General features: G+C 46.8%; 1 protein-coding gene across 2 annotated transcripts in view; it reads right to left on the minus strand.

The window, feature by feature from the left end:
* The window catches only part of KDM2A (lysine demethylase 2A), a 213,559-nt gene extending 196,122 nt beyond the window's left edge, over positions 1-17,437 (minus strand). Inside the window, exon 1 of one of the 2 annotated variants that reach the window (XM_077454675.1) lies at positions 17,182-17,437. The gene's annotated coding sequence lies outside the window, so the exon portion shown is untranslated. The remainder of the gene's footprint in view (positions 1-17,181) is intronic. The other variant, XM_077454676.1, reaches the window with a different exon arrangement.
* Positions 17,438-22,613: the final 5,176 nt, after the last annotated feature.

Below are 22,613 nucleotides of genomic sequence, written 5' to 3' on the forward strand. Positions count from 1 at the left end.
CTTGGCTGAGAAGCAACCCACCACATGAATGGTCTCAGGATTCTTTACTTTTGGCATGACACAAGACTGATGGTAATGCTCACCTTTTCTTCTCTGGACAAGGTGTTTTCAGGATACCCCAAACAATGAGAAAGGGGATTCACCAGAGAAAATTACTTTAACCCAATCATCAGCAGTCCAATTCCTGTACCTTTTGCAGAATATCAGTCTGTCCCTGATGTTTTTCCTGGAGAAAAGTGGCTTCTTTGCTGCACTTCTTGATACCAGGCCATCCTCCAAAAGGTGTTCTCCTCGCTGTGCATGCCAACATACTCATCACACCTGCCTACTGCCATTCCTGAGCAAGCTCTGCACTGGTGGTGCCCCAATCCCACAGCTAAAACAACTGTAGGAGATAGTTCTGGCGCTTGCTGGACTTTCTTGGGAGGCCTTGAAGCCTTCTTCACAAATGCAGTGGAAAGGTCTATTTATGAGATTAAGTAAATTTTTATGGCAAAGGGGGACTTGGTAATTAATTGCAATTCATATGATCACTCTTCATAACATTCTGGAGTATTAAAATCTGAGGCAGCAGACTTTGTCAGTCTCAAAACTTTTGGCTATATCTGTATTAGAACTACAGAGACTGAGAGAAATATAATCATCAGGACACTAAAAGGCAGATTTAAAATTGTTCCATATTCATTGGGATGTATGAATACTGGCACATAATTCACATTCTTTAATCTATATTATATTTTCGTTTAGGTTATTGTTCACACAATTAATAATTGAGGTGGAGTACATTTTATGCTACTGGATATTTAATGGCTTATAAAGTGATGTTGCACTTTGTACATCTAAAGGGATTGAGATTGGAGGTAATGGTTGACACTGAGGTGCAGCATTGTCATATTTTGTGAAGAATAGGAACACCAAAACTCTAAAAAGGTGGGCAGAAACATAGCCAGGAACTATAAACAGGTAAAGCTCACCCGTCAAGTTTACAATACAGGAAGCTTACTTGGCATAATTACCCTACAACAGAATACATTTTAAATTTTTGAGCCTTGAGGTTGCAATTTAGAGGTTTTTTTTTTTTTTTTTTTGCAATCTAGTTGCATACCTTAAAAGGTAAAAGCAATTTCTTTTAAATCTGCTGACAGGCGGGGTATTTATGACAGAAGACACCCTATTGGTCTCTACTGCCATAAATGCATCCTCCTGCCTATCAGCTGTCAAGTACACTGAGCTGCGGTGATGCGACTCCCATGCCCATACGCACAGCAGTAGCCGATCAGCGGGTATGGCTAACTCAAAATCCATCATCACCCGCAAATGCTTCGGTACACAGACAGAACGGCAGTCTGTAAACAAGGTAGATTGTCATTCTGCAAGCACAGAAGGCATGGATCCTGTGTTCTTGTAAAGCAGAAACTCAGATCAAGGTCTTCCACTAGTAAAAGCACCCCCCTCCCCCCCCCTACACTAAATTACAAGCTAGGCACACAGTTAACCCTTTGATCACTCCTAGATGTTAACCCCTTCCCTGCCAGTGTCTTTAGAACAGTGACTGTATATTTTTTAGCACTGATCAATGTATTAGTGTTACTGGTTCCCAAAAATGGATTTGTTTGCCGCAATAACGTAGTTTCGCTTTAAAGGGGTTGAAAAGGTTCGTATTTTTTCACTCTCATCCTTTCTAAATGACTGCAATATTGGTTATCTAGAAGGATATACAGTACATGCCTCCTGCATACTGTATACTTATCTGTCAACTGTCTCCCCCCCTCCGTTCTCCAGGGCTCAGTGGGTGGAGTCGTGATGTCAGTAGACTTCCCACCCACCTCTACACTCCCCTTATCAACATGCATTTTCTCCTGTGTATTTGTTACACTGAACTTCTGCTATGATCACTGCATCCAGTCAAAACCCAGAAAAGTCCCCACATGACATCAGCATGCCAAATTATGCCGAGATGTGGAACAGCCAATCCTTGCAGAGCAGCAGAAGAAAAGAGTGGGAGGGAATTGAAAAAAGAATACATGTCTTAGGCTAGTGCACAAGATATGTAAATCACCTGTCACTCACAGCAAGGGGGAGGGATTTGACAAAGTTTTTTCTCCGTCAAGATTTATCTCACTGAATAATAAAAGATGATTGCTCAGAGCTGGATTAGCTCTGTGGCAAGACTGGGCTCAAATGATAGGAAACCTTATACTCTACATTATGACATAAAAAAAAACAAAAAAAACAACAAAAATTTGGGGATTACATACAATTTAATGCATCCAATGCATTAAGGTGAAAAAACACTTTGGCATAAACCAATCAATATACACTTAATGGGATTTTTTTCTTTTTTTTTTTACCAAAAATGTAGCAAAATACATAGTTGCCTAAATGGATGAAGAAATGTGTTTGTTTTTTTTTCTATTTTTTAATTGGATATATTTTATAGCCAAGTGTAAAAATTTTTTAAAAAAAATAAAACTTTTAATGCTGCCGCCTCCTATTCCATTAGTGCTGCTTTCCTGAATTTACAGTCTTCAACGGAAAGCGTTAACAGTTTACAGTGCAGTCCAGAGTCAGCCCGTTAGCTTGGAGAAGGGAGGAGCAGGGAAGTGCCCTGCCATCCTATACTATGGGGCTATGTGTGCTATTGATGCACACAGAGTAGGGACACACAACTCTAATCCGTACATGCGAGGATGGCTCTATAGTATGCCGCAAGAGAACAAAACCAGCCATAGATGGTTCGAATGTCCATTCATCCATTGATCAACTTGGGTAAAACCAGCATGTCAGATTTTTAGAAAGCAATGATCGCTGTGCTCTCCCAGCAGGGATGCTTCCCCGCACAATCCCCCCCCCGCCAGGAGTACACAATAACTCCACAGGAGGAATTCCCCCATCAACACAATCAGTGCTGATGGGGGAATTTAGCAAACCTAAAACAAGAAACTTGGGGCAGCAGTCATGGCACCAACTTAAACAAGAACACATGCATGCAACAACTAAAAGATAATGCATTCGAAAGAGGGAAAAAAAAATCTGATCACTTTAAGGTTCGGTACACCTAAATAAAAGATCATCCGCCACTCCTAAGGTGTCACAGCACTTTAAAAGTAAAAGCTTAAGTATACAGGACATGAACATAAACAGGCGGTATGCAACACCTTCATATAAGAAGGTGGTGTACAAACATGCACAAAGGCCAAGGTTATGACAACTGCCAAGTATAAAAAACAAATCCAAGTGAAATTAATTACTGAAGACAACTTCCTGGGCAGGTGCAGCAAATCCTGTATTAATTGTACAAACATAAAAAAGCTGACATGTGCATTGTAACCTCTATGCTTGCACGACAAATAGTTATGCTGTCTGCAAACAGTAATAAAAATACATACAAATAGAAAATGGTAACAAAAGGATAATCAAACTATATGACTACAATATGCCAAAACACACGAGTATCAACTGTTCATCAGTCCCCAATATCACATCACTGTTCATCAGTCCCCAATATCACATCACTGTTCATCAGTCCCCAATATCACATCACTGTTCATCAGTCCCCAATATCACATCACTGTTCATCAGTCCCCAATATCACATCACTGTTCATCAGTCCCCAATATCACATCACTGTTCATCAGTCCCCAATATCACATCACTGTTCATCAGTCCCCAATATCACATCACTGTTCATCAGTCCCCAATATCATTACTTTACTAAGTGAAGCTAAACTAAATCAGAATACCGCACAACATACTTTATTTTGCACTTCTTTATATTAACCTTAAAAAGCCTTACCAAAGGATTTTATTTTTTATTAAAAAAGCCACTTGAGCTCTGGAAGATTTTACCCCCTTCATGACGAGGCCATTTTTTGTTATTCAGCACTGCGCTACTTTAACTGGTAATTGCACGATCATGCAACGTTGCACCCAATTGAAATTTATATAATGTTTTTAACACAAAAACAGCGCTTTTTTTTTTGGTGGCATTTGATCACCTGTTTTTTTTATTGAATAAACAAAAAAAAAAAAAACAAAAAAAAAAAACCAAACAAACATTTTCTACTTTCTGTATCAAACTTATCCAATAATAAAAATAAAATTTCTTCATCATATTAGGCCAAAATCTATTCTGCTACATGTCTTTGGTTAAAAAACAAAAAAAAACATATGTATATATTAAAGCAGGATTCCACCCTAAAGTGGAACCTCCGCTGATCGGATCCCTCCCCCCCTCCGGTGTCACAATTGACACCTTTCAGGGGGGAGGGGGGTGGAGATACCTGTCAAAGACAGGTATTTACACCCACTTCCGGGCATAGACTCCCGTGGGAGTCTACGCCATTTCCTGCCCTGCCGCGCTGTCTGCTGGGGCACACACGGGTCCCAGTGACAGCGCGGAGATTTCCTATTACGCGTCGCGACTCGCGCATGTGCAGTAGGGAACCGGGAAGTGAAGCCGATTCGCTTCACTTCCTGATTCCCTCACCTAGAATGGTGGCGGCAGCAGCCGAGAGCCGATCGATCGGCCTCGGCATCGCTGGAACCTGGGACAGGTGAGTGTCCATTTATTAAAAGTCAGCAGCTGTAGTATTTATAGCTGCTGGCTTTTAATATTTTTTTGGGTGGAATCCCTCTTTAATTGGTTTTGCGTGGAAGTAATAATATCGACAAACTATGTGACACCAATACAGTAATCAGTGATAATACTGCATTCTGTCACTGTACTGTTACTGGCAGGGAAGGGGTTAACATCTAGGGCAAACAAAGGGTTAACTGTGTGCCTAACACATAATGTGTGAACACCCTATTTAGAAGGCTATTGTGGCATACTAGGTCCCCTCGAATTAGACTGGAGCAGTTACAACAGCCCAAAGACAGTGGAGGGTTGGCAGTCCCAACCCTTGGCTGTACTATATAGCTGCCCAGTTACAACATTTGATTGGTTCCATGTCCTGGAATCCGGGGAGCTCGGCTGATGTTGCTAGCCACCGGGGCCGAGTCCACACCGACGGGACTGGAGGCGCAAATGTTTTTGATATCCAACAAACAGACTCCGACACTTTTGCTTATACAAAAGATCTGGAATAAGAGCAACAACTCCAGGGGGTGCAGGGATTTACAGAATATAGCCCCATTTGGGACAATAAGTCGTATGTGGAGCTGGCCAAGCTGCAACATGGGCCCAGATGGCGTACCCATGGTGTGACTCTGCTATCTCACATATTTGCAAATGGCAGGCTGCTAACCTTCCACGAATTGCGAGCCAAGTTTGACCTGCCTGCTAATATGCACTATTACTACCTTCAACTCCAACATGCAGTCGTGGCGCAGGGAAGCGTGGTGGAGTGGGCACAGACGCCTGCTCCCGGGTTTCATTTGCTGCATACCAGCGCTGAAATTAAAGGGTTCATTTCCCAATGCTACCAAATACTGCTGGTGAAACACCTGCGAGAATTTCCATGCAAGGCGGAGGCCATTTAGGAAAGGGATCTAGACCAACTCATGGGAGATCAGTGGGAAGAAGCCATGCAATCCGTAACCCTATGCTCTCTGAACGTAGCGCAGAAAGTATCCCAATTATATATTCTATTGAGAGCTCACTACACCCCGACGAAACTCCATAGGTATTGGAGCAAGGTTGTAGGTACACTTAATGTAGGGCTCGACAAATCCCAGGCGCCAGGTCGCCATTGCGACTAGAAATTGTTCCCTGGCGCCTGGGTTTTTGTCACTGACAGGTGCCTCTGTGTCTGGTGCCTCCAGACACAGAGCACTGTCTGGTACTCGGGATGGAGCAGGAAGAGAGCAGCTCAGCAGCCTTTGACATCCTCCTCCTTCTCCACACACTGTTGGCAGAGCAGCGCCGCAGTGTGCGAAACTGTGTAGAGAGGAGCTGTCAAAATTGAGGCTGAATGTCGGGGTGGGCGGGACCCGGGGTGGGCGGGACCCTGCTTTACAACACCAGCCAATGGGATGGGATCTGGGCAGGCCGATACATGTATGTGGCCCCTCCCCTTTCTTAAGCAGCCCAATCATTGGCTGGCTAGCTGCCGGGTCCCGCCCACCTCTGACATCACTCTGAATGTGTCAGCTCCTCTCTCTCCATACAGTTTCACACAGTGCAGCACTGCAGGGAGCATTCAGTTTCACAGTTACACTGTCGGCTGTGAAACCTGCCAGTGCTACCTGTCAGTGCCACCTGCCAATACCAGTTAGTGCCACATGCCAGTGCTACCTGCCAATGCCAGTGCCACCTGCCAGTTAGTGCCACCTGCCAATGCCAGTTAGTGCCACCTGCCAATGCCAGTTAGTGCCACCTGCCAATGCCATCTGCCAGTGCCAGTTAGTGCCACCTGCCAGTGCCAAGCAGTGAAATCCAGTGCCACTTGCCAATCAGAGCCAGTTAGTGCCAACTAGTGCCACTTGCCAATCCGTACCAACCTGTGCCACTTGCCAGTGCCACCTGCCAATGCCATTTGTCAGCACCACTTGCCAGTGCCAAGCAGTGCTACCTGCCAATGCCAATCAGTGCCATCCAGTGCCACCTGCCAGTGCAATCCAGTGCCACCTGCCATTGCCACCTGCCAGTGCCACCTGCCAGTGCCAGTTATTGCCACCTGCCAATGCCAGCTAGTGCCACATGTCAATGCCATCTGCCAGTACCAGATGCCAGTTAGTGCCACTTGCCAGTGCCAATCAGTGCCATCAAGTGCCACCTGTCAGTACAATCCAGTGCCACCTGCCAGTGCCATCTGCCAATGCCATCTGCTAGTGCCATCTGCCAGTGCCAACCAGTGCCACCTGCCAATCTGTGCCACCCATTGCCACCTGCCTGTGCAATCCAGTACCACCTGCCAATGCCAGTTAGTGCCATCTGCCAGTGCCACATGCCAGTTTGTGCCATCTGCCAGTGCCAAGCAGTGCTACCTGCCAGTGCCAAACGGTGCCACCTGTCAGTGTAATCCAGTGCCACCTGCCAATGCCAGTTAGTGCCACCTGCCAGTGCCACCTACCAGTGCCAAGCAGTGCTACCTGCCAGTACAAATCCAGTGCCACCTGCCAATGCCAGTTAGTGCCACTTGTCATTGTCACCTGCCAGTGCCATCTGCCAGTGCCAGTTAGTGCCACTTGCCAATCTGTGCCACCCATTGCCACCTGCCAGTGCAATCCAGTGCCGCCTGCCAATGCCAGTTAGTGCCACCTGCCAATGCAATCTGCCAATCAGTGCCACCTGCCAGTGGCGCCTGCCAGTAAGTGCCGCCTGCCAGTTGGTGCCACCTGCCAGTGCCAAGCAGTGCAGCCTGCCAGTGCAATCCAGTGCCCCCTGCCAGTTAGTGCCGCCTGCCAATGCCAGTTAGTGCCACCTGCCAGTGCTGCCCATCAGTGTCACCTGCCAGTTCCCATTAGTGGCACTTCAGTGCTGCCTATTGGTGCCCATCAATGCCACCTGCCAGTGCCCATCAGTTCCAACCTCAATGCCGCCCCATCAGTGCCCATTAGTGCAGCCTATCAAAGCACATCAGTGAAGGAGAAAAAAAACTTATTTGCAAAATCTTATAACAAAACAAAAGTTGATTTTTTTTTATTTTTTTTTATTTTTTTTAAATATGGTCTTTTTCTCTTGGCTTCAGGCATGAGCAATTCTTATTGTCCGATGCCCCGGACATGCAGTTCTGGGCGCTGGGCAGAGGATTTAAAGAACTGGCTCCTAATTTTTTCAGCTGGCTCCTAGATTCTAAGCAAATTTGTCAAGCCCTGACTTAATGGAGTATTTCAAACAACAATCCCCATAGAACCTCTATGCTGTTTGTTGGGGGTTCTGGAGGATGTGATTCCTGAGGAATTGACCAGAATCGCAGTCTCTAGAGCACTATTTCAGCCGAGGAAGATGATATTGATGGGATGGAAGTCAACTTTACCACCCAACACCACCTGCTGGATAGCCCACATGGGGAATACTCTCAGTATAGAAAAGTATATATATCAGCACAGGGGAAACCCGGTCAGGTTTGAAAGAATTTGGTCCAAATGGTTGGACACTCCCGGTCTGAGCTCCAGGGAGCTAGTGATGTCCACAATTTTACAATGTTCATAAAAATGACCTTTATATATGGGTTGAACCTAGAAATGCAATGTTTTAGTGTTACACTTAGGCATTCCTTTGGTGTATATTTGCGAAGTGTAACCTCTGACAGTTTGTGTAGAATGGAAACTGCTGTGATATATCCAACGTTTAAAAAAAAAAAAAAAAAAAAAAGTTTTTTATTGATCAAAAAGTTTAATGTGTGCTACTTTTTACTAAATATATGTTTCGTATCCCTGATTTGCAGGGATAAGAAAGAAATATCTTTCCCTCTGTACAAAGCCCTGTGTTGATTGTTAACACAGAGCTCTAGATTGTGACTGGACACAGCCGATGAGCAGGTCCCAACAATAATTAATTGGCCAGACTTCCGTAGTGTACAATCACAGCGGGTGTCGGTGGGGGCGCACATCCTAAACCCGAAAGCAGGCAGAGATGTACCAGCATGTCGCTTTGCCTGCACAGGCCGCCTGTAGTAAATTGTGGGCAGGTGGTCTGCAAGTGGTTAAAAAACACCACATTATACTTGCCTGTTCTGTACAGAGTAGTCTTCCTCTTCTTGGGTCACCCGCGGACACTGTTCACTCTTCCTCTTCAGTGTCTGCCCCCATAAAAAGTGCTTGCTGTTGGGGCAGACGTGTGGCTTATTCCCGAGCCAGGTTCTGTGTATCTATAGACACACACAGGGTGGCACATGCCACCCCCCAGCTCCCTCCCCACTGGATAGGACTGGAGGGGATGATAAGTGACTATATACAAGATTTTAGTAATGAGAACGGTATCATTAGCAGTAATCAGCATGGATTCATGAAAAATCGCTCTTGCCAAACCAATCTATTAACCTTCTATGAGGAGGTGAGTTGCCATCTAGATAAAGGAAGGCCCGTAGACGTGGTGTATCTGGATTTTGCAAAAACATTTCACACAGTTCCCCATAAATGTTTACTGTACAAAATAAGGTCGGTTGGCATGGACCATAGGGTGAGTACATGGATTGAAAACTGGCTACAAGAGTGAGTTCAGAGGGTGGTGATAAATGGGGAGTACTTGGAATGGTCAGGGATGGGTAGTGGGGTCCCCCAGGGTTCTGTGCTGGGACCAATCCTATTTAATTTGTTCATAAATGACCTGGAGGATGGGGGAAACAGTTCAATATCTGTATTTGCGGACGATATTAAGCTAAGCAGGGCAATAACTTCTCCGCAGGATGTGGAAACCTTGGAAAAAGATCTGAACAAATTAATCGGATGGGCAACTACATGGCAAATGAGGTTCAATGTAGAAAAATATAAAATAATGCATTTGGGTGGCAAAAATATGAATGCAATCTATACACTGGGGGGAGACCCTCTGGGGGTCCTAGTAGATGATAGCAGCAGCTTGGCATTGCATGCCATTGCTGAGCCTAACAAAGCAAACAGAACATTGGCATGCAATAAAAAGGGGATCAACTCCAGGAGATAAAACGATAATTCTCCCGCTCTACAAGACTCTGGTCCGGCTGCACCTAGAGTATGCTGTCCAGTTCTGGGCACCAGTCCTCAGGAAGGATGTACTGGAAATGGAGCGAGTACAAAGAAGGGCAACAAAGCTAATAAAGGATCTGGAGGATATTAGTTATGAGGAAAGGTTGTGAGCACTGAACTTATTCTCTCTGGAGAAGAGACGCATGAGAGGGGATATGATTTCAGTTTATAAATACCATTCTGGTGACCCCACAATAGGGATAAAACTTTTCCATGGAAGGGAGTTTAACCCCTTCAATACCAGGCACTTAGACACCTTCCTGCCCAAGTCAATTTTCAGCTTTTAGCGCTGTCATGCTATACTGTACCCAAACAAATTTGTTATCATTTTGTTCCCACAAATAGAGCTTTCTTTTGGTGGCATTTGATCACCTCTGCAGTTTTTATTTGGAGCCAGAGGCCTCTTACCAAGATCAGTGGGGCGGTGTGTCAGACTGACACACTGCTCCACCGATCGCCACGATGCGCGCCCCTACAGGCGCGCGGCGGTTGTCCTGAAGGCTAACAACCACCGCCCGGCCGTCGTTTTGCTATAGGCTGGGCAGGAAGTGGTTAAAAGACATGTGGCCACTCATAAAAAAAAATTAAAAGAAAAGGAGGTTTAACTTTAAACTACGTAGAGGGTTCTTTACTGTAAGAGTGTCAAGGATGTGGAATTCCCTTCCATAGGCGGTGGTCTCAGTGGGGAGCATCAATAGTTTCAAAAAACAATTAGATAAGCACCTGAACGACCGCAACATACAGGGATATACAATGTAATACTGATATATAATCACATATAGGTTGGACTTGAGTCTTTTTTGAACCTCACCTACTATAACGATGGATATGATCGACTCCCACTGCTGCCTCCATGCCCAGTGAGGAGAAAGAGAGTAGCGATGTTTCGCTCGGACACAGAGCTGGATCAAGTTTGGTTGGGTTCAGGTAAGTATTTGGGGGGCATATCTTGGAAGGTTTTTTTACTTTAATGAGTAAAATTAAATTTACTTTAAGTAAAAAAAATTTATATAAAAAAAAAATTTGCCTTTACCTACACAAGGGGTGGGCTCTCCAAGTGATGTCATTGGATGGCCATGCCCCATGGCTATATTAGAAATGTCAGACAGCGGGGGACATCACAACAGAAGAAAGCCTCGGAACGACAGTGGCCTTTTTTGTTTTTTAGCGGGTAACCACCGGCTCTGAACTATTTTTTAAAAATAAAGGACTTGTCAAAAACTGCCTCTTGTTTATTTTTACATTTCACTCTTTTTAGGGTGAATATGCAGGGGTACAGTGTGGCGTGGGAGTGTCCCCTCCAAATCCATACCAGACTGAAGGGTTTGGTATGTCTTTGGGGGGTGGTAACCCTATGCCGTTTTATTTCATGAACTTTTTAGCCCGCTGACAGCTGTTGACTCATCGGTTGTTAAGGAGCAGGTCTGGAAGCCTGGTCCTTAGCAACCAGCTATATATACAGTGAAAAAAAGAAACACACACACACACACACAGTACAGTAAAAAAAAAAACACAACAGTCAGCACTCCTTGTCTGCATACAAGGTATATCTAAAGCCAAAACGTTGGACAGAGTAGGGGACGTTGTTCACCATTGTCAGTTTTTGCACCATCTGTGTCCCATTAAGGAGATTTCCCTTCACTTCTTGTGGAGTCTGTAAGATAGGAAGCGAGAGCATCGCTCTCCAATGTGGAGGAAATCCCATTCATGATACAGGTACAAGCATCCCATCTGGAGCATTTCCCCTCTATTCCTGGTTTGGAGGCATCTCAACATTTTGGATTTACCCTCCATTTCATTCCCTGTGACTTTAGTGACAATTAGAGCTCATTAATCTCCCCAACACCCGGCTCACATTGGTGTGACATGCGTCCAACTTGTCATATCACAAGCGGCACCTCATTACATGCAACGGAACCGTTCTAATAGGAGCTCCGACTTAGAAAAACCTTCCTGCACTACTGTAGAATAAAAAGTTGGCTGTTGTGATTTTTTTTGTCGCGCAATATATGAACAACTGTTTATCAAACACATATTTCCAAGAAAAAAAAACCCACTAAAATGAATTTTAGTGCTCTCATACACAATACAATATTGGATATTTGGTAAAACATAAAAGACGGGGTTGTGTCAAGTAAATAGATACCAAAACATGTCAACTCTCAAAATGGTGAAAAACGACAGTACCCAAAACTGTACTTAGGCAATGCTTTAAAGACATTTACAGGGTATTATTGTGAATTAACTGTGAATGATGGCCCTACAATGATCACACTTACTCTGTTTGCAGCAATAACTCATATGTGCTGCAACTGCTGTTTACATACATGTGCATGTATACATAGGGAAAATAGGTGCTTTGGATTATTATTCTATCATGTATTTTTTTTTTCCCTCCTTTTAACTTTATTGCTATCACAAGAGGGCCATCACTGTGATAGCATGGGCATGTGACAGGTTCTTTTTATGGAGACATTGGGATCTGTTGACCCCCCCAATATCTCCCCTGTAGCTAATCAAGCTCAAATTATGCTTGAGTAGCTGTATGCCCCACAGTAATCGGGGACTTAAGCCAGCCATAAACAGTTTAAATCTTTGCCGGTTCAGCAGGGCCCGGCCAAGACTTAAATCATGTATGGGTAGGCTGATTGATTATCATGGGTACAACCAGCCTGTCTAATTTTTCATCCAATTATTGCCAGTGGCTAGAGCCTCTGGCAATAATCAATGCATGTTCTCCCGACAGGGACGGCTCCCCCAGTTGAAAGAACACCATAGCTACTCCTGAGCGATATACCCATCAACACAGACTGTGTTCATTGGGGAATCATGCAATCTGTGGTTGCAGAAGAAAACCATAATCTATGGTCGGCTTTAATGAACTGAAACACGAAGGGATAAAATGCATGTCATTTCTGGAATCAAACATCACAGAGAAGATTACAGAATGGATGTTCCTCAATGGAAGAGATGGGAAGCACACAGGTTTGGGGTGGCAGTATGGTGAAACTGATCAGGCAGCTATAGAGCCACCCAGATTACTATTACTGGAAAGCGGACTGTCAGCTGAAAGACAATGTACAAAGCTCACAGCCGCACTTGTGAAATGTTTCCCTAACCACTTGAATTCCAGACCATTAACAAAATGCCAACTCCAGCCCTCCATGAAAAAAATAAAAAAGTCGGCAGCTACAAATACTGTAGCTGCTGACTTTTAATACAGGTATATGGACAGATACCTGTTCTAGAATCCAGCGATATCAGCACCCCAGCCAATGTTTCCATCGCTCTCGGGTGCTGCCACCTCCATTGCCTTTAAGGGAGACCGGCAGTGAAGCCTTACAGTTGGTATCCTACTGCGCTTCACGAATGGGGAAGGACTTTCGGGGGACCTTGCTGTAGCTAGGTTTCCCAGAAATGGGGATGGGTACCTACCAAAACCAGGTAACCCCCCAAATGTGGCACCGGGAGGGGGGGGCAGATAAGTGGAGCTTTGCTTTAAGGATGTCAAGTAGTTAAGGAACTCCAGCCAAAAAGAACGTAAAAATCAAAGCCAGCTTTTGCTGCAATAAAAACCTTTATTCTAAAGACTTCCCCACAAAAATGTCCACAGCCTGATGGTCAGTGTCATTCAACTTCTGGCCAAGATCATCCTAAATACACCTCAGCTTGAGGCTGTACAATGGCAGGAGAAGCCGCATCTCTGGTACTCGCCTCACTCTTATCAGCCTGCATGTTCTCTGCACATGAACTAACTGGCTCCTTGTTCTGCTTCCAACTCGTACACTCCAGCTCTGCTGTACAGGGACTGCAAACAGGGATGGCAATAACAATTTTTATTGTCACTCATGCCATCCCTTTTGTAACACACACACTAATATAAACATTGGTCCCTGCCTCTTTAAATCAATCTACGTCATTCATTGACAGTGTTCTGTGAATGTGAAAACTACAAGTACTGTTATCCTTTGGGGCTGTCAGCTTGTAGTTTTCAATGAACTACCGTGATGCTGTTGAATGCTCTCATAGTCCATTGATGATTTCTGTCAGAGTGTAACAGCCTACCCGTATCGGACGGTACAAGCATTCAGATACACAGACAGTCTGCAGGAATGTGGAATTACACCCACAATTTGCTGATCGTGGGTGCAATACTTTAAAAGGCTCTGCACAAAAAAAAAAAAAAAATAATAATAATAAAATGCAAAATGTGCATTCATCATTGTTTTGTAAAGGTGAAATTATCCTTTAAGTTGAACATACAAAATTTCTTCCGAGAAAAAAACAAAACAAAAAACAACCAATTCCTTCATCTACAATTCACAGCACAGATGAACAATCATCCCCCCGTGCGGCTAATGCTCCTCCATATCAATGTCTGCCGCATGTACACCGATCAGCCATAACATTATGACCACCCACCATAACCTGTCCAGGCGTGGATGTCATTAGACCACTGAAAGTATCCTGTGGTATCTAGCACCAAATCCTCAGTAGCAGATCCTTTAAGTTGGGAGGTAAGGTCTCCATGGATCAGACTTGCATTTCTAGAACATCCCACAATTGCTCAATTGGATTGAGATCTGAAGAATTGAGAGGCCAAGTCAACAAACACCCCCAAGTTGTCGTCGTGTTTCTCAAACCATTCTCGGTCAATTTTTGCAAGGTAGCAGGGACCATTATCCTGCTGAAAGAAGCCACTGCCATCAGGGAGTAGTTTCCATGAAGGGATGTACTTAGTTACCAACAGTGTTTAGGTAGGTGGTACGTGTCCAGCAACATCCACATGAATAGCAGGAGCCAAGGCTTCCCAAAGCATCACACTGCCTCCACTGGCTTGTCTTCTTCCCATACTGCATCCTGGTGCCATCTCTTCCCCAGGTAAGTGACACCAGGCCATCCTCATGATGTAAAAGAAAACAGACCAGGCCTCCATTCTTCTAATGCTCCCTGGTCCAGGTCTGATGATAACGTGCCCATTATAGGCACTCTCAGCTGAACATGGGTCATCATTAGAGTTGCCATCTCATCCATTTAAACCCGAACACATAAGAAGTCCACAGGTTCTGAGGCTAATTTAATGCAGATAAGGCGCCAAGGGAGTTTAATTAGCACCTTAATCAGCCACAGAACCTGTGTAATACATATGCGTTTGGGTTTAAAAGGGATGAGGTGGCAACCCTAGTTCTCATGGGCACCCTGGCCAGTCTGTAGCTACTCAGCCCCATACACAACTGTGTGTTCTCACACCTATAAGAAACAAACTTTTTACCACAATTAGATGTACAGTTGCCTTCTATTGGATGGGACTATACAGTGCAGCCTTCCCTCATCCATCAATGTACCATGGCTGCCCATCACCAATACCACCCAACATTTTGAGATGGGAATGAGGGACACCTACTAGCAAATGTATGTAGGCATAGGACACGCCACCTGCCACACCCCCTTAACCGAGAATTAACCCCCCCCCCCTCCCACAAAAAAAAGGGTTAATTAAATCCACAAATGCTTTTTTTTTTTTTTTTTTTTTTACCACTACTGTTCCGTTATATTGGCTTAAACAAGGTGTAAACGCAGGAAGTTTAACCACTTAAAGAGGAGCTGCACCTAAAAAAAAAATATTAAAAGCCAGCAGCTACTAATATTGCAGCTGCTGACTTTTAATAAAATCACACTTACCTGTCCCAGGTTCCAGCGATGTCGGCGGCAGATGACGAGCGATCGCTCGTCTCGCTGCTGCCACCGCCGCCATCCTCTGTCAGGGAATCGGGAAGTTAAGCATGACGGCTTCACTGCCCGGTTCCCTACTGCGCATGCGCGAGTCGCGCTGCGCGTCTCTTATGGTCCCCCGCTGTGTCTCTGGGAACTGTGTGTTTCCCAGAACACAACGGGGGGGGGGCGGAGCGTCTGCGGGGGTCTGCGGCGGTCTGGCCGGAAGTGGGTGCAGTTACCTGGATTATCCAGGTAACTGCACCCCCCTCCCCCCTGAAAGGTGCCGATTGTGGCACCGGAGGGGGGGAGGGATAAGATTAGCGGAACTTCCCCTTTAGGGTGAAGAACCGCTTTAAAGTCAAAATCTTTTTCTGACACTTAAAAATCACTATTTTTTGCTAGAAATTTACTTGGAGCCCCCAAACATTATATATATTTTAGCAGAGACCCTAGGGAATAAAATGCCAATTGCTGCAATAGTTTATGTCACACTGTATTTGCCCAGCAGCCTTGGGACAGATTCAAGTTACTTTTGACAAGGTGTATAGGAATCTGTTGGAGAATTGTTTCAGACAGAATTTACTTGCATGCGCATTAGGGAACCGGGAAGTGAAGCCGTAGCGATTCACTTCCCGATTCCCTCACAGAGAATGGCGGCGGCAGCCGCCGAGAGCTGAACGATCGATCCGCTTCCGACATTGCTAGACTCCAGGAAAGGTAAGTGTCCATTTATTAAATGTCAGCAGCTGCAGTATTTGTAGCTGCTAGCTTTTAATAATTTATTTTTTTATAGGTGCACTCCCACTTTAAAGTCTAAATCTTTTTCTGACACTTGTTTCTCAAGTTAAAAATCAAGATTTTTTTGCTAGAAAATTACTTAGAACCCCCAAACATTATATATATTTTAGCAGAGACTCTAGGGAACAAAATGTCAATTGCTGCAATATTTTAGCACACTGTATTTGCCCAGCGGTCTTTCAAACACAATTTTTTTGGGGGGGAAAATACACTTCTGTGAATAAAAAACAAAAAAATAGTAAAGTCAGACCAATTTTTTTGTTTTAAATTTGAAAGATGATGTTACGCCACGAGAATCGTGATCCATCTTCTAAGCAAAAAAATCGTGATTCTCATTTTAGTCAAAAATCATGCAGCTCTAATAAAAAGTGCATTTTATATACACAACGATATCGATCAGACCAAAATAAAGGGACAAATGAGGAGGAAAGAGGGACAATGGGACATTGCTCCAAATCAGGGACAGCCCCTCGAAATCAGGGACAGTTGTGAGGTGTAATCACCCGTTCAGCAGTCCCCGGTTTTTTCTTCCATGGACCCCCCTAGGTAGGTCCTGACCGCGGGGATCATCCCACAAGAGATGAGGTCCTGGAGTTGCTCTGACAGTCGTCTATTACAAGCTGGCTCTTGTCTTCCACAAGCCCATTTTTTTTTGCTTTCGTCCCAACTTCAGAGACAACATGCTCACTTGTCACCTAATATACCCCACCAGCTCCCAGATGCCATTGTAACCAGCTCAGCCATGTTGTTATTGCTGGTCATCACGTTACGACTAATCGGATCTCCTGACCTCTATGGACATAAAGTGCTGCAAACTCAGGTGGAGCGATCGCCCATGGCAACCGGTCACTGAGCACAGCTGACATGTGACCAGCACTCCCCTACAGGGGGCAGACCTGAGAGGAGACGACCTGTTACCCCTGACAACAACCAATCAGCTGCTACAGACAACATGAAAGTTTCTCCAGCCGCCTGTATAGAGTGCCATTGTCCCCCTATGGCAGAGGTCCCCCCTCCTCCTCCTCATACACCACACAGCGACCCCTTCCGCCTCACCTCAGCCGGGGCGTCCCATTCCTCCCGCGGGGCTTTGTTAGTATGGAGAAGAGCCGATATGTCAACACAGTCCACAGCGCTCGCCTCTCCTCCGCCTCCCTCCACTGACGTCACTGGCTCGCCGGAGTGACGTCACTGGCCTCTAGTAGGAAAAAAAAAAAACACCTCTCGGAGCCCCTCAGCTGCGCTCCATAGACGACGCGGTCGCCATTTTGGACCGAACCAGAAGTGACGCGACCGGCGGCTGCTGTGCGGAGTGGGCGGAGTCCGAGCAGCAACACTGGCCAGCGGCTCAGAGGGTGGGAACTGAAAGCGGATTGGCTACAGCTGAGTAAGGGCGGATAGGATTCGAGGAAGAGCGATGAAGCCACGCCCATTTCTTTGAGCTGGTGAACCAATAGGAGTCTAAATGTAAATGTGTAAGCAGGGGCGTGGCTGGAGTGAAAAAAAAAAACACTCCGAGTGCGTGCAGCGATTGGCTATTATTGAGGCGTATGCGCGCTTACGTCAGAGTGAGCGTGTACGACGGCATCGAACTGATCGAAGAAGTGAGCAAATGACAAGACGTGAGAGAAAATGTGACAATGATAACTAACAGATAACTCGTAAGTGAGATTTGTTTATATGTTTAGGTCCGTCCTCTGTGTTATCTTAGCACGGAAGCTTCAGCGTCCGACTCCAAAATGGCGGAAAATGATTCAGTGCCTGGTCATGTGGCCAGTCAGCTTGCGATCACGTGGGGATTCAGCCGCACGCTTGTAGTCTCACGTGCACTATGGCAGGCGCGTCCTGTGGGATTGACTGGGGGTGGGGCTTATGTGGAAGCCGCGCCCCCCAGCATGGTAGAAGTTCAGGCGTGAAAGGTCAGGCGAGGCTAGGAGCAGCAGCATGGCTGAGAAAGGACAGCGACCCGGATGGTGCCATTGTATCATTGGGATTACTTGTGCATGGATTCGCCTATGGGTTGATGATTTATATAAGTGCAATCCTATGTATTATAAACAATTAATACCCCTTGTTTTCATCGTTTTGTTGCACCTTGCTGCAGCTGATCTCCTGCAGCCTGTTTCCCTCACTTCCCGCCTGTATTTTCTCCAGTATTAGTCGCATGTCATGTCTCTCAATGGGCTTCCTGAGTTGCCTGCGCTGTACACCAATCGGATGTAACGTGATGACAGGTAAAGTAAATAACATGGATTATCTGGTTACAATGGCATGTGAAAGTGGGTGGCGTATATTGGACAGCAAGTAAACATGTTGTCTCTGAAGTTGTGTTGGAATCGAACAAGAAGGGACAATTGTAAGTTTTTTTGCGGCTTTGATCAGGACCAGATTTGGTTACCTAGATGACTGGGTCAGAACAACCCCCAAACTTAAAGTGGATGTAAACCCTTTCATATACCCGGTGATAATCCACAGAGATGAAACTAATCTCCCTACACAATTTTTACTTGTTTATCTGCTGTCTTCCTCTCTCTACACTCTTTCAAAAAGTGCAGATTGTGTTTCCGAATCTTTCTTCATCTGACAGCAGCACAGAGGAGGGGTGTAGAGGCTGAAGTTATAGTGTGTGAGAGAGCTGATTGGAGGAAAGGAACACACCCTCCACTCAGCAGAAGAACTGTGGTGTGAATAGACCAGCTCCTTTCTAAAATCATTCCCCGACACAAATTGATTCCATGTGTTGGGAAAACAGAGGAACGAAACAACACTTAAAGCTTTGGAGAGAGATTAGTAAACACTACGGATAGATGTGCTTTGCTCAGATTCCACGACTGAGGTTTACAACCATTTGTTCGATGTTCCTGGTCAGGACCTACCAAAAGTGGCCCAAGGAATGAGAACCAGGGACCGTAATAGGAGGCCAAGGCTGCACTGTGTGTTCTGATCCAATAGAAGAGCTACTGTAGCTCAGATTGCTGAAAAAGTTAAAGTGGAGCTCCATCTTATAAAAAAAAAAAAATATATATATATATATATATATATATATATATATATATATATATAATTTTTTTTTTTTTTATCAAAAGCCAGCAGCTACAAATACTGCAGCTGCTGATTTTTAATAAATGGACACTTGACTGTCCAGGGTCTATCGATGTCGGCAGCAGATGACGAGCAATCGCTCGTCTCTCGGCTGCCCCCGCTGCCATCCTCAGTCAGGGAATCAGGAAGTAAAGAGTTGCTTCACTGCACGGTTCCCTACTGCGCATGCGTGAGTCACGCTGCACGTCTTTACTGGTCCCCGTTTTGTTCTGGTAACTGTGTGTTTCCCAGAACATAACGGGGGTGGGCATCTGCGGATATTCTGTGGCTAATTATCCCCGGAAGTGGGTGCAGATACCTGTATTGTACAGGTATCTGCATCCCCCCTGAAAGGTGCCAACTGTGGCACCGGAGGGGGGAATCCGATGAGCGGAAGTTCCACTTTAGGGTGGAGTTCTGCTTTAATGCTGGTTCAGTAGGTGTCGGAACACACCATTGTTTATGGGGCTCTGTAGGCACAAACCAGTCAGGGTGCTCATGCTGACTCGTGTCCACAGCCAAAAGTGCATACAATGAGCATCAGAACTGGACCATGGAGCAATGTAAGAAGGTGGCCTGGTCTGATGAATTATAGCAGGGGTTGACAAATGTGCTTTGAATTTAGGAGCCAGTTAAAGTTAGGAGCCTTTTTTTTTTTAAGAGTGGTATGGATTGTCGGCTCCCGGGGTAAGGCCACTCATTTTCACCCCCTATCCCTAACTCACAATGGAGCACCCAGACAATAACTCCATTGAAACGCTGTTACATCAGGGTTATGGGCTGACCAGAACGAGTAAGGCTGGCAACAGATGGCACTGGCTGGCAGGTGACACTGGTTTGGAACTGGCAGGTGACACTGGTTTGGAACTGGCAGGTGACACTGGTTTGGAACTGGCAGGTGGCCCTGGTTGCCGGTGGCACTAGTTGTCACTGGCAGGTGGCACTGATTGGTGGTGGCATTGGCAGGTGACACTGGTTGGCATTGGCAGGTGACACTGGTTTGGAACTGGCAGGTGGCACTATTGGCACTGGCGGTGGCACTGATTGGCAGGTGACCCTGGTTGGCGGTGCCACTAGTTGTCACTGGCAGATGGCACTGATTGGCGGTGGCACTGGTTGGTGGTGGCAGGTTGCACTGGCAGGTGGCACTGGTTGCCACTGGCAGGCACGTGGAACTGCCAGATGGCACTGGCAGGTGACACTGGTTGGCATTGGCAGGTGACACTGGTTGGCATTGGCAGGTGACACTGGTTTGGAACTGGCAGGTGGCACTATTGGCACTGGCAGTGGCACTGATTGGCAGGTGACCCTGGTTGGCGGTGCCACTAGTTGTCACTGGCAGATGGCACTGATTGGCGGTGGCACTGGTTGGTGGTGGCAGGTTGCACTGGCAGGTGGCACTGGTTGCCACTGGCAGGCACGTGGAACTGCCAGATGGCACTGGCAGGTGACACTGGTTGGCATTGGCAGGTGACACTGGTTGGCATTGGCAGGTGACACTGGTTTGGAACTGGCAGGTGGCACTATTGGCACTGGCGGTGGCACTGATTGGCAGGTGACCCTGGTTGGCGGTGCCACTAGTTGTCACTGGCAGATGGCACTGATTGGCGGTGGCACTGGTTGGTGGTGGCAGGTTGCACTGGCAGGTGGCACTGGTTGCCACTGGCAGGCACGTGGAACTGCCAGATGGCACTGGCAGGTGACACTGGTTTGGAACTGGCAGGTGACACTGGTTTGGAACTGGCAGGTGGCCCTGGTTGCCGGTGGCACTAGTTGTCACTGGCAGGTGGCACTGATTGGTGGTGGCACTGGCATGTGGCACTGGTTGGCGGTGGCAGGTGGCACTGGTTGGCGGTGGCACTGGCAGGCACGTGGAACTGCCAGATGGCATTGGCAGGTGACACTGGTTGGCATTGGCAGGTGACACTGGTTGGCATTGGCAGGTGACACTGGTTTGGAACTGGCAGGTGGCACTATTGGCACTGGCGGTGGCACTGATTGGCAGGTGACCCTGGTTGGCGGTGCCACTAGTTGTCACTGGCAGATGGCACTGATTGGCGGTGGCACTGGTTGGTGGTGGCAGGTTGCACTGGCAGGTGGCACTGGTTGCCACTGGCAGGCACGTGGAACTGCCAGATGGCACTGGCAGGTGACACTGGTTGGCATTGGCAGGTGACACTGGTTGGCATTGGCAGGTGACACTGGTTTGGAACTGGCAGGTGGCACTATTGGCACTGGCGGTGGCACTGATTGGCAGGTGACCCTGGTTGGCGGTGCCACTAGTTGTCACTGGCAGATGGCACTGATTGGCGGTGGCACTGGTTGGTGGTGGCAGGTTGCACTGGCAGGTGGCACTGGTTGCCACTGGCAGGCACGTGGAACTGCCAGATGGCACTGGCAGGTGACACTGGTTTGGAACTGGCAGGTGACACTGGTTTGGAACTGGCAGGTGGCCCTGGTTGCCGGTGGCACTAGTTGTCACTGGCAGGTGGCACTGATTGGTGGCAGGTGGCACTGGCAGGCACGTGGAACTGCCAGATGGCATTGGAAGGTGACACTGGTCTGGAACTGGCAGGTGGCACTATTGGCGGTGGCACTGATTGGCAGGTGACCCTGGTTGGCGGTGCCACTAGTTGTCACTGGCAGATGGCACTGATTGGCGGTGGCACTGGTTGGTGGTGGCAGGTTGCACTGGCAGGTGGCACTGGTTGGCGGTGGCACTGATTGATGGCACTGGCAGGTGGCACTGATGGTGACACTCGGCACTGGTTGGTGGCACTGACTGACGATATCACTGGTAGGTGGCACTGGTTGGTGGTGGCAGGTGGTATTGGTTGGCACTAGCAGGTGGCACTGATTGGCGGTGGCACTGGTTGGTGGTGGCAGGTGGTATTGATTGGCGGTGGCACTGGTTGGTACTAGCAGGTGGCACTGATTGGCGGTGGCACTGGTTGATGGTGGCAGGTGATATTGATTGGCGGTGGCACTGGTTGATGGTGGCAGGTGATATTGATTGGCGGTGGTATTGATTGGCGGTGGCACTGGTTGGCGGTGGCAGGTGGCACTGATTGGCGGTGGCACTGGTTGGCACTGGCAGGTTTCACACGGAGCACTCTGTTACTGAAATGTAACAGAGGAGCTGTCAGAATTGAGCTTAATGTCGGAATGGGAGGTACCCAGCCAGGGTGTGAAACTGACAAGTAAGAGTGGCGGATATGTCAGATTTGAGCTTGATGTCGGGGTGAGCGACACCAGGCCAGGGTGGGTGGGACTCAGCAGCTATCAAACGCCGACCAATGATTGGGCGGCTTAAGAAAAGGGGCGGGGCCACATACACGTAGCGGTCCATAGGACCCGGCACATCACGGATCACGGTAAACGGCCGCTCATAGCGGCTGTTTACCACG

Source organism: Lithobates pipiens, unplaced genomic scaffold (genome assembly GCF_037356315.1).
Source record: "Lithobates pipiens isolate NorthernLeopardFrog02 unplaced genomic scaffold, aLitPip1_a1.2 Scaffold_25, whole genome shotgun sequence".
Lineage (NCBI taxonomy): Eukaryota > Metazoa > Chordata > Amphibia > Anura > Ranidae > Lithobates > Lithobates pipiens.